This window comes from Thalia democratica, chromosome 3, assembly GCF_965202585.1.
Source record: "Thalia democratica chromosome 3, ktThaDemo2.hap1.1, whole genome shotgun sequence".
NCBI lineage: Eukaryota > Metazoa > Chordata > Thaliacea > Salpida > Salpidae > Thalia > Thalia democratica.
In genome coordinates this window covers 39,536,911-39,555,075 of record NC_139167.1, presented here as the reverse complement: position 1 = coordinate 39,555,075, position 18,165 = coordinate 39,536,911, and positions in this window count along the sequence as shown.

The following is an 18,165-nucleotide window of genomic DNA, read 5'->3' as shown; positions in this document are numbered from 1 at the left end:
TAAGAGGGCAAAAATAGACTAATTCACAAAAAATTGATCTTCTCCTTCAGTTTTTAAATAATTGTTTAAAAAAAATTTCAGAGTAATCTTTGATAAATTTTAAATAATTACTAGAAAACAGATATTTTAATCTCTGTAAAATAAAAATTTTATAAACAAAATATTTTTTTTTGGTAATAAATTTTTTTTATGACTATTTCTCAAAAATCCATCCCACAAGTCGTTTGCAATATTGAAAAGTGAATTTCCTAAAAAATTGAATTAAACTGCTATAGCATTTATATTTTTAGTAGTTTTTTTTAATTTTGAGAAAAGTGGCCTTGATTTTTTTTTGCTTCCATACCGTTGTATCCATTTTTTTACAAAACTGGTTATATCTCAAAAGTTGATAATTGTTTTTTGTTTTATAAAAAGTATCTTATAATATATACTTTAAGCTTTAAAATAACAACTGCTGTTAATTTTTGTAAAAAAAAATGTTGGATCCCCCCCTATGCTCTTTATTTTTTTTTTTTAAACTAGTCAATTATTTAGACAAAATGAAACTATATATGACTCCTACTAAGGAACTCTTAACAGCTTTTAAAAGCAGTAATCTGCCTGTTGAGTACAAACTTTTGAGCCGAAAACTTTTTGTTTAAAATCAATTGTCTATTTATATTGCTATTTCTTGGGTATACTTTTTTTGGATGTATTTAAAGTGTGTAATTAATGGGATTATTACTGTATTTCAAAACTATATAGTAAGCCATCCATAGGGGGAGAAGTAAATCACTATTTTACAACTTATTTCTAGTTCTATTTTGTAGAGTTTTTATTAAGCTACAAGTTGTTTTTACAGATCTATAATATACAAACCAGTGTTTGAGATATAGCTGCTTAAAGATGGACAGTACATACTATTATTAGTTGTTAAAATACAAACAACATAAAAATAAAAACTTGTTTTTATTACTGAGTGATAAAAGTTTACAGTTTTATCAGTCCAATAACTGCCATCAAAATCAAACTTTGTCCTTACATTTATCATCCAATTTATTTCAAACATGAACAACTCCCGTCCAAATATTACAGCTTCAAATTATTTTTACTTTGGAATTTGTTTTTCAAAAAAAAAACAGCTTTTATAGTTTTCTATTTAGTAAACTTCTGACAATTACTGCTAAATAAAATTTTTATTCTGAATTGTTGTTGTAAGTAAAGCTATGTTTTATAAACTATTACCTAGAATATATAAACTTATATTCTATATTTGTAAAACAAGGAGGTTACTTTTTAACTTTCGAAAATGTAAATACTATACTAAAATTTATTCTAAGATAATAAGGTATTTCCATCTTGTAAGTAACAAAAAAAATCAAAACAACTAAAAACTTATTAAAAATATACAAATTTTATCTTGGATTGTTTCAAGTCTTAATTTTACAACAAGAATCCCATAAAAATGGATTTAAAAGGAAATATATAATTAGAAATTGATAAAGATGAAAAATCCTTATTTTGTTTTTATTTTTTTTTTGATGAATATTTATATGTCAAATACTGGACTGGGAATTATTTACGATGAAAATAATATTTTTACAGGACTTGACTAAATTAGAATATTTGCATTGGAAATACATGGGAATTAACTTTGAAATGTAAATTGAAAAGATTTTAAATAATTTAGACAGAAAAAGATAAAGGGGAGATAATTTGAATGGGAAACAATTTAGATAGGAGTTGATTTAGTTTAAAAAAGTTGGGTGATAATTGAACTTTTATTGAAAATTAGCAATTCTTATTTCAGGGTTGCCGCTTTTTAAGTCAAAAAACTGTCCTGAGTGACCTTTAATTGTCCCGAGTCATCCTGATTTTTTAAGTATCTTTAAAATGTTTTTTAACTTTCAAAAACTAATAAAAATCAAGGTATCTAACAAAACTGGTTATAAATATACAAAATATTAAAACTAAATTAACTAAATCTCATTCAAAATCTAAAAAACATGTCCTGAGATTTTCAAAAACCCTTAAAATTATCTAAAAAAAAACTATCCCAAGTCAGCAGGAATTAAAAATAAAAGCTTCAAAATATCTTGAGTGTCCAAAGTGTGTGGCAACATTGTCACTTATATTAAGATAATATGGTGAGGGTGTATTTTACAATAAATAATATTGGCTCTTATATGAAAGCTTTGAGTATAAGTCAGTCTTTATAAATTATAAAAATCTAAATAATTTTTGAGATAAAATATTTTTTATAAAAACCTCAAGTATAAAATGTGGATCTTTTTTTCATTTTCAATTAAACCCAAAACTAAAAAAATATTTAGAATCTACCTACAGTAATCTTGTTGTCGAGCACAAACTTTCTGTTAAATATTCACTTTTAGCTGTGTTCAAAATGAGTACTCAAGAATAAGATTACTTTACAGTACAATTTTAATTTTTAAGCTAGAAATCTCAAATTTTCAGAAAATTTCATTAAATAGTTTAGAAAAATAACAAAAGATAAATTTCAATTTTGAAACATAAAAACAGAAGGTATAAACAAATTAGTTAATTCAAAAATTAAAATACCTTTTAAACTAAAATTTTAGTTTTGGTTAATTGTTTGTTATAAGTAACAAAATAACTTTACTAAATTCAGTAAGATTGATTAAAAAAAAATATATTTTTTTAGTGAAATAGTTCTTTAATTTGAACCTTCCATAAGCAGGGTTCTGACAAAAAACTGACCTGAGTGACCAAAAGCTGTACTGAATGACCTTAAACTGTCCTGAGTCATCCAAAGTTTTTTCAACTTCTAAAAATAAAATTGAAAAAAAAATCAAATTCAATAAAATTCAACAACAAAATAAGTTACAAATTAACAAAATATTGAAACTAAATGTCATTCAAATTCTAGAAAAAAATGGCCTGAGATTTACAAAAATCTTAAAACTATCCCAAATCTTTTATAACAAACTAAACTTTTTTGGTTTGGCCTGAGTTTAAATAAAAAATCATAATATCTTGAATTATCTTGAGTCATCCTGAGACTTTCAAAAATTTTAATATATTCTGAGTACTCTAAGTGAGTGGCAACTCTGGAACTTACAGAAACTGAAATTCTGGAATATTCAAGCATTTGAACTTACAAAAGTGACATTTTGAAGCTTTTTCAAAAAAAATTATTTAGCCTGACATTTACATACTCTGTATAAAAAATCTATTGAACAACTGACTTTATTTGCTATAGTTTCAGAAAAAAGCTAAGCTAATACTCAACAAAATAAAATCAACTTCCAAAAAACAAGGTTGACCTCCTATGGCCTTATTAGAAACAATTAAATCATAAAAAAAAAAACTTAACTTTCTGTTAAAACAAGTCTATATTATAAATTAAGGGCAAAGGGGGGTTAACAATTTTTCATAATTTTATCTTATTTTATAAAGTTTTTCCTAAGCTACAACATGTTTTTTACAAATTTAAAAAATTCAAAAATATTTTTTGAGATATAGCAGGTCAAATTTGGAGGCAACAATAGGTTCTTTATGGGAGGCACAAACTAAAACTGCAAACATAGACTGTTTCACTAAAACTCCTACGTTTATTGAGATAACTAGCTCAAAATTTCAGGAAGTGTTCCTTGATATATTAAGGGCATAGGGGGGATAAACACCCTTTTTTAGTTTTTGATCTTATTTTATGTAGTTTTTACTAAGCTACAAGATGTTTTTTACAGATTTTAATAATTCAAAATAACTTTTAGATAGTGGGTCAAAGTTAGAGGCAACAATAGGATCCTAATGGGAGGCAACTAAAACAGAAAATAACTAGAAATCTTTAAAAATCTATCTCCTCCTACGTTTTTTGAGATAAATACCTCAAATTTTCAGGAAATGTTCCTTGCAATATTTAAAAAATTCTGTCTGAACAGAATTTAAAAAAATAAAAATTTTATAACAAAAAAACTAAAAAAAAACTGTTTTTTTTTTTTAATTTTTATATAGTTTTTTTTTCAATTCTTTCCAACAGAATTTTTATCAAGGAACATATCCTGAAAATTTGAGGTAGTTATCTCAAAAAATATAGGAGAAGATAGATTTTTAGTGAAATAGTCTATTATTGCTGTTTTAGTTTGCGCCTCCCATAAGGAACCTATTGTTGCCTCCGACTTACACCGGCTATATCTCAAAAAAATTTGAATTTTTTAAATCTGTAAAAAGCATTTTGTAGCTTAGTAAAAATAGATAAACTATATAAAATAAGATCAAAAACCAAAAAAGGGTGTTTATCCCCCCCCCCCTATGCCCTTAAGAAAATTCTGTAGGAAAGTATTTTTAAAAATTAAAAAATAAAAACTTTATATAAAAATTAATATACAATGAACTTCACCGCACAATCAACAACAACAGCATCCGAGACAATCCTTAGACCGGTTTTGTCCTAAAGACCAAACTGGTTGTAGGATTGTCTTGGATGGGGTTGTTGTAGATAGTGCGGTGAAGTTCATGGTTTATTATCAATGAAGTAAAACATTTCAACTTTGTTGATGATGGCCAAAATAAATACTGGCTAAAATATAAAAATTTAAAAAAAAAATTTTTTTTTTGTTTTTTTATTATAAAATTTTTATTTTTTAATTTTTTTTCTAAATTCTTTCTAACAGAATTTTCTAAATATTGCAACAAACATTTCCTGAAAATTTGAGGTAGTTATCTAAAAAAATGTAGGAGATAGATTTATAGTAATTTCTAGTTAGTTGCTGTTTTAGTTTGCAACTGCCATAAAGAACCTATTGTTGCCTCCAACTTGGACCGGCTATACCTCAAAAATTATTTAGAATTTTTTAAATCTGTAAAAAGCATCTTGTAGATTAGTAAAAACTATATAAAATAAGATCAAATTGTGAAAAATTGTTTTACCCCCTCCCCCCATGCCATTAAACATGCATAAAACAATCAAATTAAAAATAATTTGCACAGTTGTTTTAAAAAAGTTGTTTTTATTGTTTAAAATAAAGCACTAATATATAGATTGTAACTTGAAAATCATTCTACTGCTATGGATAAACTGTATTGTTTTATAGTAATAAATATTGAACAAAAACATTTAAAGAAATTTTATATGTATTATAGAATACTTTTACTTAATCCAAACTTTAAGTCAATCTGATTAGCAGATACGTAGTTTGAACAAGACTGCAGTATTAAATACTCTCAAAAAACACTTTCAACTTGTAGAAGTTAATTGATTAAAATAAAACACTATTAAGTAGATAGTAACTTAAAAAATAACATTTTACTTTGATAAATTGTATTGTTTTATTGTAAAAAATATTGGAAAAATAATATTTTTTTAAAAGTCTTTATATGTACTATACAATACTTTTACTTAATCCAAACTTTAAGTCAACCTGATTAGCAGATACTAGTTTGAAAAAATTTGCTTTATTCAAATATTCTCAAAAAAACACTTTCAGCATTGCCACTGGTTTTTGATAAATTTCTTCCAGGGTTTCAAGCTAAAATTTAAGTACACATTTTTGGTTCTATTATTAGTTTAAAATTAAGATTAAGTTAAAAACTGTGTTAGTTAGTATTACAACAATAAAAAGGTACTGTAATATTATTTTATACGTGTTTTATAATAAAAATTTATTTGATGATGACAAATATTTTTTATCTATATTATAGATTTTAATCAATCAAAATCTTTCTACATAACATGTAAAAGTTGTTTAAAATTCTAGGTTTTTTTTTTTAAGTTTCCAAATTTAAGTTTTTTAGTCTAAAATTTAAAATTCCAGACTTTTCCAGGACTCCAGGTTTTGTTGCAACCCTAAACTTTACAATTATGTTTAAGTTTTAAAAGATTTTGCAAGTAGTTTTAAATAACTACCTTGAGTATTAAATAAAAATAAAAACTTGTTTAAGAAAATACAAGCACTGTAGACTTGTTCATGATACTTACTCTTAATAACAGGGTTGCCACTCTTTGAGCCAAAAAATCTTCCCTGAGTGACCAAAAGTTTCCCTGAGTAACCTTAAATTTCCCTGAGTTTCCCTGAGTATTTTTCAAATCTTAAAAAAAAAAATTCTCTTCTAACACAAATTATTAATACCTCATTCTCATTTTTCTTCTTTAATAATAAAAGGAAGGTTGTATGTGTATGCTTCTGCATTAAATTTATGAAAAAAAACTGTTTTCAAAAACTCAATCTTAAAAGGTTTAAACCAAATGAAAATTAAAAACTAAATTTTTGCACAACTTTGTGTAAACTTATTAGTTAACTTTCTACATAAAAGAATAAAGTTTAATTTGTTTAACATTTTAATTGACAAAATTTAATTATATTATAATAATAATTTCACAAGAAGAACTCACTTAAATGTATACATAATAACTTCATTATGACTTGTATGTCTTTCCTAGCAACTGTTCTGAACGCAGTAAACAAAACTTAAAAGCTTAACATTATTGTAAAAAAACCTGCAAAAAGAAAGTTTAAAGAAATAGCTAAAGAAATATCTCATATCAAAGTACAACTTAATACCTAACAACTGATACAAAATAATCTAAAATTAATTTTTTTTTTATGTCTTTTAGATGTTCATACACAATCTATTTTAAATAACTGAAAACATAATTTTGATTTTATAACAATTTCACATTACCTAATAAAAAAATCCTAATACTGTTTTTTTAAGTATGTAATTTCTAAATCAATAGTTTTAATTTTATTTTCAAGTTTATTTGCGTTGTCCTTAGCAGCTATTCCTCTTGCTAATAATTCTTTCATTGCTTCTAAATCAGACTGTTTGTTGGCATCTGCAGTATATTTGTCATAGTCTTCATTCAAACATTTGAGTTGCTTTGTAAGTTTACTTTTTTGTTCTCCTAACTTGCTCAAAGCATCACCTTTATTTGGAACATTTTTAGCAAAGCGCTGTTGCTCAAGATATGCCAAATATTGGGCCCTAGAAGATTTTACAAATTTTAACAATTCAGAACTTAGTTCAACTGTGCTTGGTTCTAGACTGTTTGCATATAAATGATCTTTGATCATTCTTCGGGACCTTATTGTCATCTCTCCCATATTAAAACTGATATTACTTCCTTATTTAAGCTAAAGCCCCGTTCAACACTTGCCTGGCCATTGTGAAGCACAAAAACAGCCTCAAGGACTCTTGTTAAATCTTTATACTTGCTTGGGATATCGAGTGTGTCAAAATAAAAGGTGTCTAAACTGTGACTTTTTTCAAGAAAATTTTCAAAAAGTATTTGAGTGTTAGAAGAACTTAACAAATCAATGTATTGATTAATGCTGTCATCACCCTCTTTTGCTTTTAGTATCTTCATGCTGACAAGTTGTTGGACCAACCTTGTAAAGTTTCTAACACAACGGTCTTTACCCATTCCAATTAGACATGCCGGATTTAAAACAGCAGCCCTTCTTAAAAAGTTCAAACCAACAGTCATTCTTGTTTTAATTTTTTTTATTGTAGCAAATATAAAAAGTTTACATTCATTGTGAAATGACTTGAACAAAATGTTAGAAACTTTACCTTGATTTAGCAAATCTTGAATTAAAGTAGAAGCAGCACATCCTAACTCTACATCTTTTTTGTGAAAACTTTTATTTTGAAAATGCTCATTATTTAGTTCAAGTAGCTTTTTTTCCATTTGAATGGGCTTCCATGAAAGAAGTAGTAAAAACAATATTCATTAATTTGTATACTAACTTCTGTATATCATCATACATGAAAGGAATGCTTAGGCTGTTTTCCTGATACCTTGTTAAATATGGAACCAAAATTGAGGCAACAAAGCTAAAAAAATTCAATTTTACAACTATTAATACATCATCATTTATAGCATTCCTTATAGTTATAAAATCTTGACCTGGTGGCTGTTTGTAACCAGGCAGTTTTTTCCAGTACTGTACCATTTTAACAACATTAGGCCAAATTAAAATGGCTCTGTCAGCTACCTGCTTTGACTCTAACCATCTTGTGGCGCAAAATGATAAAGGAAAGGTGGTTGACCCAGTTTCAGTTACATAGTCATCTCTTCTGGCCGATGTGTGATCAAATAAACAATGGAGATGTTTTAAAACTTTTTTTATTTTCCAAGGTGTAGCTTCAACACCGGACTTGAATGCACCATGAATAATGTGCAAGCTGCAGGACCCTGTGTTAATAAGTTGAGGTAGACCTGAAGCCTCTCTATCAAAGTCAACTTTTTTTGCAAGAGCAACGTTCACATTTGGTCCATCCATTGAAATTTGGACCAAATTTTTTAGGTTTAACTCTTGAATTTCAGTCAATAGGGCTTTTTTTAAATTATCTGCAGTACAGTGACCTAAAAATGCTGAACTAAAATATTGACAGTGTACTTTTTTTTTCTTCATGCATCTCACCACCAAATCTAGTTGAGTTTTTTGCAAGACTTTATTGAAACACTCATCAAATGAAATGGAATAAAAAGACGAGCACAAAACTGTTTTTTTAAGACATCTTTAAAAAAAGGGGCTATACCAAAGTTTGTTATATATGAATATTTGGTTCTATTCATGCAGAACTTTTTTGCAATTTCACTATCAGGAAACATGGTAGTGAATAAAGTGTTATTATTATCGCAAGAGTTTCCTGACCAGTTTTCTTTGGTACACTTGAGAGCCCAATAAATTTCAGCAGCTGTTGAAGAAGTTGCAGCTGATATACTAGTTGAACTATTAGCCCCACCAAAATAAGAAGTAATTGCATTATTTTTAATCTTAGAGGCTTTCAATTTAAGATGTTTTTCGACATACTGTGCGATTTCAATGCCCTTATACCCATGTTGGATAAGGCCATTGGTGTATCATCACCACACCACTTACATTTAAACTTCTCTTTGTCTACATCCTCAAGTAACCAATATTTGAAGTCTTCATGGTTAAGCCAACTTTTTTTAAAGAAGGTTTTAAACTGTACTTTACTCATAATACTTAAAAAAGCTTTTAAATTAAATCTGCAAAAAAGTTGTAAATTATATTAAAACATTCACACTAAAAAATTAATTACCATTACTGCTACTACTTTTGAAATAATTACTTATAAACAAAAATTTAACCTCTATTTTTTTAACAAAAGTAATACAACACTAATCTGTATTCATTTTAATTTTTTTTACTGAAAACAAGTAGTTGTAAACAAATAACAAATAACTTTATTATTTAAAAAATAAAAACTAATAGTACAACATAGTGTTTTTTAAACTACATAAGTAACTAAAAATAAAAAGTTTATTAGAACTTTTCAATGAATAGTTAACAACAACTTTCATTTCTCTAAACTGTTTGATTTTACTTAAGTAAATATAAATTTAAAACTTAAAAAAACTACAATGTTAATACTAAGAATATTTAAGAACTAGCCGCAAGGCTAAAAAAATTCTAAATAACCACTTAAATAATAAAAATTACTACTTTTGAACAAAATATTGAAACTGGATTAACTAAACCTCATTCTAGATCTAGAAAAAAATTTCCCTGAGATTTTCAAAAACTTCCCTGAAATTTAGAGAAAAAATCAAAACTTCCCTGAGTTTCCCTGAGTTTAAAGAAAAATGCCAAAATTCCCTGAGTTTCCCTGAGATTCCCTGAGATTTTCTACAGTTTGAAAATTCCCTGAGATTCCCTGAGTTCCCTGAGTGTGTGGCAACCATGTAATAAGTAATTATGCTAAACAACTTGAATTATTTAAAACTGCACTCTACTGTCCTATGATGGATTTACCAGAATTAACAACTTACTAAAAAATTTAGGTCAAGTAGTGCTAATATATTGTTTATTGAATAAAGAAAAAAGTTGCTTTAAAAATTTGGTCCTAAGACCTGGTGCACTAAAAAACTATTCAGTTATCAACTCATTGACTATATAGTTTATTGAGCAACAAAAAAAGCAATCAAAATATTTGGTCCTAAGACTTGGTGCACAAAGAACCTTTTGGTTATCAAATTGCACACTACCTTTTAACGTCTTGTCATGGTCAACACTAAGATACCTTATAAACATCTTTCCAGACAAGTATTATAAAATAAAAACAAAAAGTTAAAAAACTAGGGGCTTAAGGTACAAAAATATATTACAAAATTACTAAGTACAAATAAATAAGATAGCAATTTTATCTTAAATATCAAAATATTTACTAGTCTCTCCAAAAAATTGCTGTACACAAACTATAGTAAACTAGTAGCTTGAATAACTCCATTGAAACATAGAAACACTATACAATTATTTTCCTGACAGTATTTTTTAATCATAATTTCCAAACAAAACAAAGTAATCTACGAAATAAACTTTTTAAACAAATGTAAAGAGTAAGTTGCTTGATAAGTTTTAAAAATTTGTAATTACTAACACTTTTTCATGCTACTAGTTTTTATTTTAACTTGAAAAACAAAACGAATCCTAGTTTAACTACATTAATAGAACAATTGCCTCTTTGTTCTTTTATTCCAATTAAGGATGTCAAGCTAAGTATTATAAATTTATACAATTTAAACAAAATTATTAATAAGAAAATGTTTAAAACGATCAAAGAGTAAAATTTGCATAAAAAATAAAAATAAACCGTATATAATAATTTCCGGGACTTAACAGTCTATTAAGTGTGCTAACAAACAAAATTTAAGTCAATGTTAAAAAGTATATATTGATAAGATATTGTGTAAATTGCTTTAACTTTATCTCACAAATCATTCCTAGTTAATGCGCGGCAAAAAAAATGATGCAGTAATTATTTACACTTGATAGTTTAACAAAGTGTGCCATATGGTAATTAATAATTGTTAGAAAGTGTTTAATAACACTGGTTTTATTTTATATATTTAATGTTTAATGAACGACAAAAAAATATGATCAATAGTTTTGGTCCAAAATCCTGGTGTACAAAAAACCTCTCGATATCGAATAAATATCAAATTAAATAAAAACTAAAATACAATAAATACGAAAAAATTTAAATACATACCATAATTAGTCATCATTTTGGCCATAAAAATTAAAATAATTATTTTTTAAACTATCAAAGTCTAAAAAGTAGGTAATTTTTTAGGAAAAGAATTTACTTCGACAATCTTAAAACCTTAAAATGTTTAAAATAACTACATTTTCAGAAATTAAGTTATTAACAAATCAGTATAACCATAAAAGATTAAGAAATGAAGATAATTTACAAGTGAAGAATTTTCAAATTATAATGTGCCGAAGAAATTTTTACTAACCTTTTTATACTATGCTTAAAAAACAGGTGTCTTTACGTTAAAAGCACAACAGAAATTAGGTATCTTGTTGTTGTTTTAGGTGGGTTAAATTAAATCATTATAATTGATAGAAAACTTACTACTTTTCAAAATTATTTTCAAGTTTAAATTATTAGAAAGCAAATGTTTAAATGAAAACTAAGTTATAGATACTGTAATTATATTTAAAAATAAACAAATAAAACTATGTAAAAATATTATTTTAATAATTTTTAGCTTGTAATTTTAAGTTTGTTTGTTTATTTAAAAAGATTTTACAAAGTAAGTAAGATTATTTACCAAAAATGATCACGAAGGTGTTCAAAAAATTTGTTTAAAGGACTTCTTATTGCACAAAAAGATCTCTTGATAAAAAAAACATTACTTGAATGAAATAAAGTCATTACAAGTTTCTAAAAAAGTGTTAAAGTCTCTTGAATTTTTATTATGCTTTTTTATAATATGTTTAGAACAAAATACAAGTTAAAATAACACTTGTTTATGTATGCAAGGTTTTCTTAATATATCGTACATTAACAATTAAAATAATAGTTTACAATTAAATTAGAAAACAATTAATTTTTATTTACATTATCAATTTTAAAATTAACTTAGCTTAGAGTCAGGAAATAAATTGCATGTTATTAGTAATCATTTTCTATAAAAAATTCAAAGATGAAATTGGACAAAAGTTATTCCTCTAAACTTTTTTTCTAACTAAATTAATACTCTAAATTTCGTTGAATTAAGTCAATAAGTACTAATTTCCAAATTATTAATACATCACCACATACAAATAATAAAAATTAGTTTAACTTCTAGTGACAACCAACAAGTTTTTTTTGTTTATACATTTAAATGTAAGACTCATAAAACATGTTTATAAAAATTACTTAACTCTGTTGAAAATAGTAATAAACAAGGATGTGCACAAGCTCTGATTTATAAACTATGACTTAATAAAAGCGTTTGAGCAAAACATCACATTCTTTATTGGAAGTTTAAACCAGAATTTATTTATTTTTAGCCATCGTCAACAATGCTAAGATATTTCGCACCAAAAATAGTAAATAACAAAATTTACCACACGGCTGACAACAACAGAATCCGAGTCAAACCACGAACAGATTTCGTCCTTGTCAGAACTCATTAGGCAGGCAAAGTTGTGAGAAACGGATGTTGAGATCTAACCAAGCGGGCTAAAGTACATGAATACTAAAGCAACCGATTTGGGACAAATTTATAACATGTTGATGCAGCTAAATCGTTCACAGCTCAACGTCTAAGAAATTGTCTGCTTATTAGCAAACTATTTTCTTTGCTCGTTTGTTTAATTTTAGGTAGTATCTAGCTCAGGGGTCGGCAGGCAGTTGGTGGTCGCGGGCCAAATTTCAAGTTTCCCAAGTCTTCGCGGGCCGCAGTTTTAGTTTTAGTGACATTTGATTAATCTTTTGGTTTTAGTTTTAGTCACACAAGAGAAAAGTTTTACTTTTGTTCACCTTATTATTCTAAATGACTTTTAGATACACATGGAATGCTTATTTAAGTTAACATTTATTAGAATAGAATTTACATTGACTAATATACTTAAATGTTAATAAACTATGTACTTTCATAAGCACTTAATAAGTGATACTTTTGTAATTTTACTTACAACCTAACTCTCTATAAAAACTTAACTTGAAAGACAATTTATGGGTAACTTTTATACATTTGTTATATTACCAACCCTTATTTCAAGTTTCTAAGAATATTTACTTCGAAAAAAGTTTTTGCATGTTAAATAAGTTACACTCATTAAAAATTAGTAATTAGTTAACCTTATAAAATTAATACCTGTTTGTATTCCAGAAAGCTAAAACAAATTCTTTAACATAATTAATTCTCGAATACTTTTATAAAATATCTTATTAGTAATTAGTCTTTTACATAGTTGCCATTTAAAAAGAAAAAATGTCTGAGTTGTATCAAACCAACCTTAGTTTATTGAAAGCTAATAAATAGTTGTTAATGAAGCTTAAATACCTAGTTAAAATATCATCATTATCAAAAAGTACACAGAGTATAAAAACATAAGAAAAATGACAATTAGTAAACTACACTACAGTCATAAAAACTATTCTGAAAATTGGAAGATTTCTTTAAAGTGTTTGAAATAAAAGTTTCACACACACCTGAGTTTTCAAGCTTTTTAAATAGCCTGTTTGTGTGGCAACTCAATTAAAATAAAGGTCACAACATAAGAAACAACGAAGGTTATTAAAAATAAATAAATTACATGCCAAAAAAATTATAAGTCAGCTGGAATGGACAATTAAGTTTCTATACAAACTTTTAAAAAAATTTAAACTTTAATTAGTTAATAGCGAAGTAAAAAAACTTTTTTTTTATTAAGCATTATAGCAATTCTTTATCTGCAATTAGACTATTGCATCTAAAAATAGTATTTGAAAATATAAGACGAAATACAGAATAAAATAACGTTAGTTAGGAGTTATTGCGAGAAACGATAAAAAAAACTAATCACCAAAGTCAGTTCCAACAAAGCACATGATTATCTTCAGTGACTACAGAATGATCAGAAAAAAATTGTTAAGGCAAGTTATAAAGTAGCAAAATTTATTAACTAAAATGAGATACCGTTTATAATTGAAAATTTTTCTAAAGAATTTATGTTGGCGGTAATGAAAATATTCTGTTTATTTCTTCAATGACAACAAGAAGTCGTGTTTAGGAAATGCATTAAGGTTATAAAGTCGCATAAATCAAATTAGGACTTTAATCAATATGATAACATGAGAGCATAGAAGCCAAATGTAGCTGAAACGCGGAAAATTTGTTAAAAAATGAGCTATTTTCCACAATAGCTGTTAGCTTAGCATAAACCTCTTTTAACCTAAATTTTGACTTTTGTAGCAGAACGGCCTTAAGGGGCGTCACATAAACGTAAAGGGGAATCCCATTGTACAAAACATTTTGGAAAATAATTTATCAAAGTTTATAAACTGTAGTAACAATGCTTGTAACTACAAGTTTTAAGGTTTGAAATAATAATTCAAACTGTGACAAGTTAAAACATTATAAAAAGTTCTAAAGGAACACTGCTCTTCAAATAAATTAAATTTGGAAATATTTAAAAAATGCTCATGCTCATAACTTTTACAAAAAAAACCATCAGTATTAAAAAGCCAATTTTTAGTATGTTTTAAAATTTTAATTAGTTATATATTTTTTTCATTTTTTCAAGTAGAAAATTAAATAATGTATTTAAATAAGAATTTAAATTTATTTAAACTTTTTTATATTGTTTAACGAAAATAAGACAAAATACTTTCAGCAAAATATTAAGCTTAGTAAGTTGTTTATGAAACATTGCCAAACCCTTAATTACACTGAAAATACAATTTTTTATTTTTGTTTTGATAAATTATGTTTTTCAAGAATTCTAGAAGTTATAATTTTATAGCTTAAGTTTAGAAGTGTACAAATTTTTCTATAAACAGCTGTGTTTAAATCAAAATGTAAACAATGTCTTTGATTCACTAACAAATTAACAAAGTATTAAGTAAAATCCTAAAAAATTTAAAAATAAGTTTTGTGTAATAAGTATATTAAAATGGTAGTTAAATAATTGATCTTAATCATCTAATTGTTATAAAAAGGAATCATTAAGAACAGTTTAATAAAATATTCATTAAAAAAATTTGATGGATTTGCTTCATTAAAAAAGTTTTCAGCTCACATTTCCCATATCCTACATTATATGAGCAAAATTAAAATTATGTCTTTTAAAGCATTCAAATAGTCAATGAAAATGTACATTAATTTTTGTGGTGGACTTTAGATAAAATGATTGTGCTAAAAATTAATGTTTCAGTTTTAAAATTTGTTTGTATCATGTAGAAATTTCACATCAGTTGATTAGTTTTTTTATAGTATTATCCATAAAATCTATAGTAAGATTTTTTATACAACTAAAAACAGTTTCAGTTAACTTTTAAGATATATTCAGTTAAAAAAAGTTTCAGATACATACTGCGTGTGGCACTCTTAGGCTAGTATGAACTTTTTTTGAAATCTCATACTAGTGTTGATTTTAAAGTATCTCATACCAGTTTTTATGCCTTAACTATTTCTTATTTCTTACAAATATTGATTTTCAAAATTCTTCTGTAATTATTTAGGTATCTTTTTGTATTTAAAATTAATTAGTACTATTTTTATTCAAAAATTTGCTAACAAAAACGTTTTGTTTCTATTTTATTATAAACTCTAACTAGTCTCAGGTAACACAGGCTGACTATTTTGCCTCAAAGAGTGGCAATTCTGATTATTATTAACTCAGCTAAATTATAATTACTTCAACTTAGTAGTTAGAATAGTTAAAAGCAAAGTATACATTTGTAAGTTGTTTAAAATGGAAAAACATCTATCTAACTAACTAATGAATTTTTATGAAGTATTAAGTAAAAAAAAATATTTAATGTTTATTTTAATAGCTTATTACTAACAAAACAATGTTTTACTCCTATATTTGCATATAGGAGATCCTCAGTTGTTGTTAACAAATCTGAAAAAAATTTTGAACAAATAAATGGAAGTAAAATAAAATTATAAACAAAATATTGAAATAGGCATTTAAGTCAAGAACTTTAAAATGATTAATTTAAAAAAAGTAACAATATTAGTAAAAAATGTGTACAATTATGATTCCCAAGATTTATTTAATCCAAAATACTAAAAAAATATAATTTGTTATTTTATGATAGTTAACTTTATAACAGCCTATTTGATATAAAGCACTAAAACATTTATTTGTCACTGCTGGTTAAAAATGATAAGTGGAAATTGAAGCACCTACTAGGAAGAATAAACAAAAATACACTTCTAAATGGAAATCTGTTCCTGAGCTTAAAGGTAAAGTAGTTGATTATTGCTTTACATAAATAAGACTTATCTATTAAATACAGAATATGATTTTACTAATAGACTGGATTATGCCTTATGTTTCTAGTTCATACCACGTAAAGTGTAGATATTGTAAGAAGAGATTACAAGCGAAATGCTCAAGTCTTAAATACCATGCTAATACCATCCAACATTTGAAAAAAGTTAGTTTTAACTAATCATCCTAACAAAAATTTTGAATAACAATTTAAAAAATGTTAAGGGCATAGGGATGTAGATCACTATTTTACAATTTAGTCTTATAATATTGAATTTTAACTAAGCTACAAGTTGCTTTTTACAAATTAAAAAAAATCAAATTACTTTTTGAGATATAGCAGGTCAAATTGGACGGCAACAATAGGTTCCTTTTGGGAGGGGCAAACTAAAACAGCAAAAAAAGACTACTTCACTAAAAATCTATCTTCTTCTACGTTTTTCGAGATAATAGCCACAAACTTTCAGAATGTGCTCCTTGCAACTTTTAAAAAATTGTGTCGGAACAGAATTTAAACAAGTAAAAATAAATAATTTGTGACAAAAAAACAAAAAAAAACTGTTTGTTTTTTGTTTATTTTTTTTATAACTTTATTTTTTTAACTTTAAAAACATTGTTTCTGACAAAGTTTTAAAGTACTTTAAACAACATATCCTGAAAGATTGAGGCATTTATCTCAAAAAACGTAGGAGAAGATAGATTTTTAGTTAAGTAGTCTTTTTTTGCTATTTTAGTTTACCCCTCCCAGAAGGAACCTATTGTTGCCTCCAACTTTGACCTGATAAATCTTAAAAATTGTTTTTTATTGTTAAAATCAGTAAAAACCATCTTGTAGCTTAAAAACTCAATAAAATAAGATCAAAATGTGAAAAAAGTGTTTAACCCCCCTATGCCCTTGATACTTTTATTAAAATTTGTAAGCATTTCTTGTTTTTAAAAATAACAAAGTTAATTTTCATACTGCTCTACTATTTGCATATAGTTTTTATAGATATTCATGATTAAAACTTCAGTAAAAGTTTAATTCATTAACTTTTTCATAAATGGGCCTAATTAAGCATGCTTGTTTTCAAAAAAAATCTTATCATTTTGTTAAACTTTACCTGAACACAGTAAGCTGATAACCGGTTTAAGTGTCCATTAAGTATGATAAAATAACCTTGCTGAAAAAAAATTGTACAATGAGTTAAACATAGTTTAACAAAGTTTGATTTCTTTGTTTTAAAATTTGTTTTGTTGTTTTTCTGCTTTAAGTATTTAAGAAATTATGTAAGTTTAAATCCAACTAGTTTTTGCCTATACAGTTTGAAAACTACTCCAAATTCTTCATAGTTTTGACAAAATTTTCTTGCAGAATGTTAGAGAAAAATTTCTGTAAGACTAATTTAGAGAAACGTTTTTAGCATTTTTCTTAAACTTTGCTGAAATGGTATTGGTAAATACAATAAATTACTTAAAAACTTAAAACTTTTAACTTAATTTTTTTATTTGATATTTAAAAAAAAGTGCAAATAGGCATCAGGATGTTGCTTGTATAAACCTAAAAATAGTTAATTTCCTAATGATTGTTTTATTTTGTAAAATTGTATATAGAATTCTTATCATATATGCTAAAACATAAAAAAATGAAGATATTTCAGCACCAAGCAGTTGAAATATTCTCTTATAGAAATACTTTGTAGTATATTACCATAAATACATCAATGAAATTTTCAAAAGAATATTATTTTTTTATGAGAAAATATACCTATTTTTCAAATTTTCAAAGAATTCTGACATTTTTTAACACTAAACCAAAGAAAACAAAAAATCTAAAAAAAAAATTCTATATAAAAGCCTCTAAGGTATTTTTTAGTAGTTGCTGTTGGCCTTAATTTTGACAAAAAATTAAGGTTTTTTCAACTTATTTTTCTGTTTTAAAAAAGTAAAAAATTTGCTACATTTAAGCTTACAAAACTATTATTAA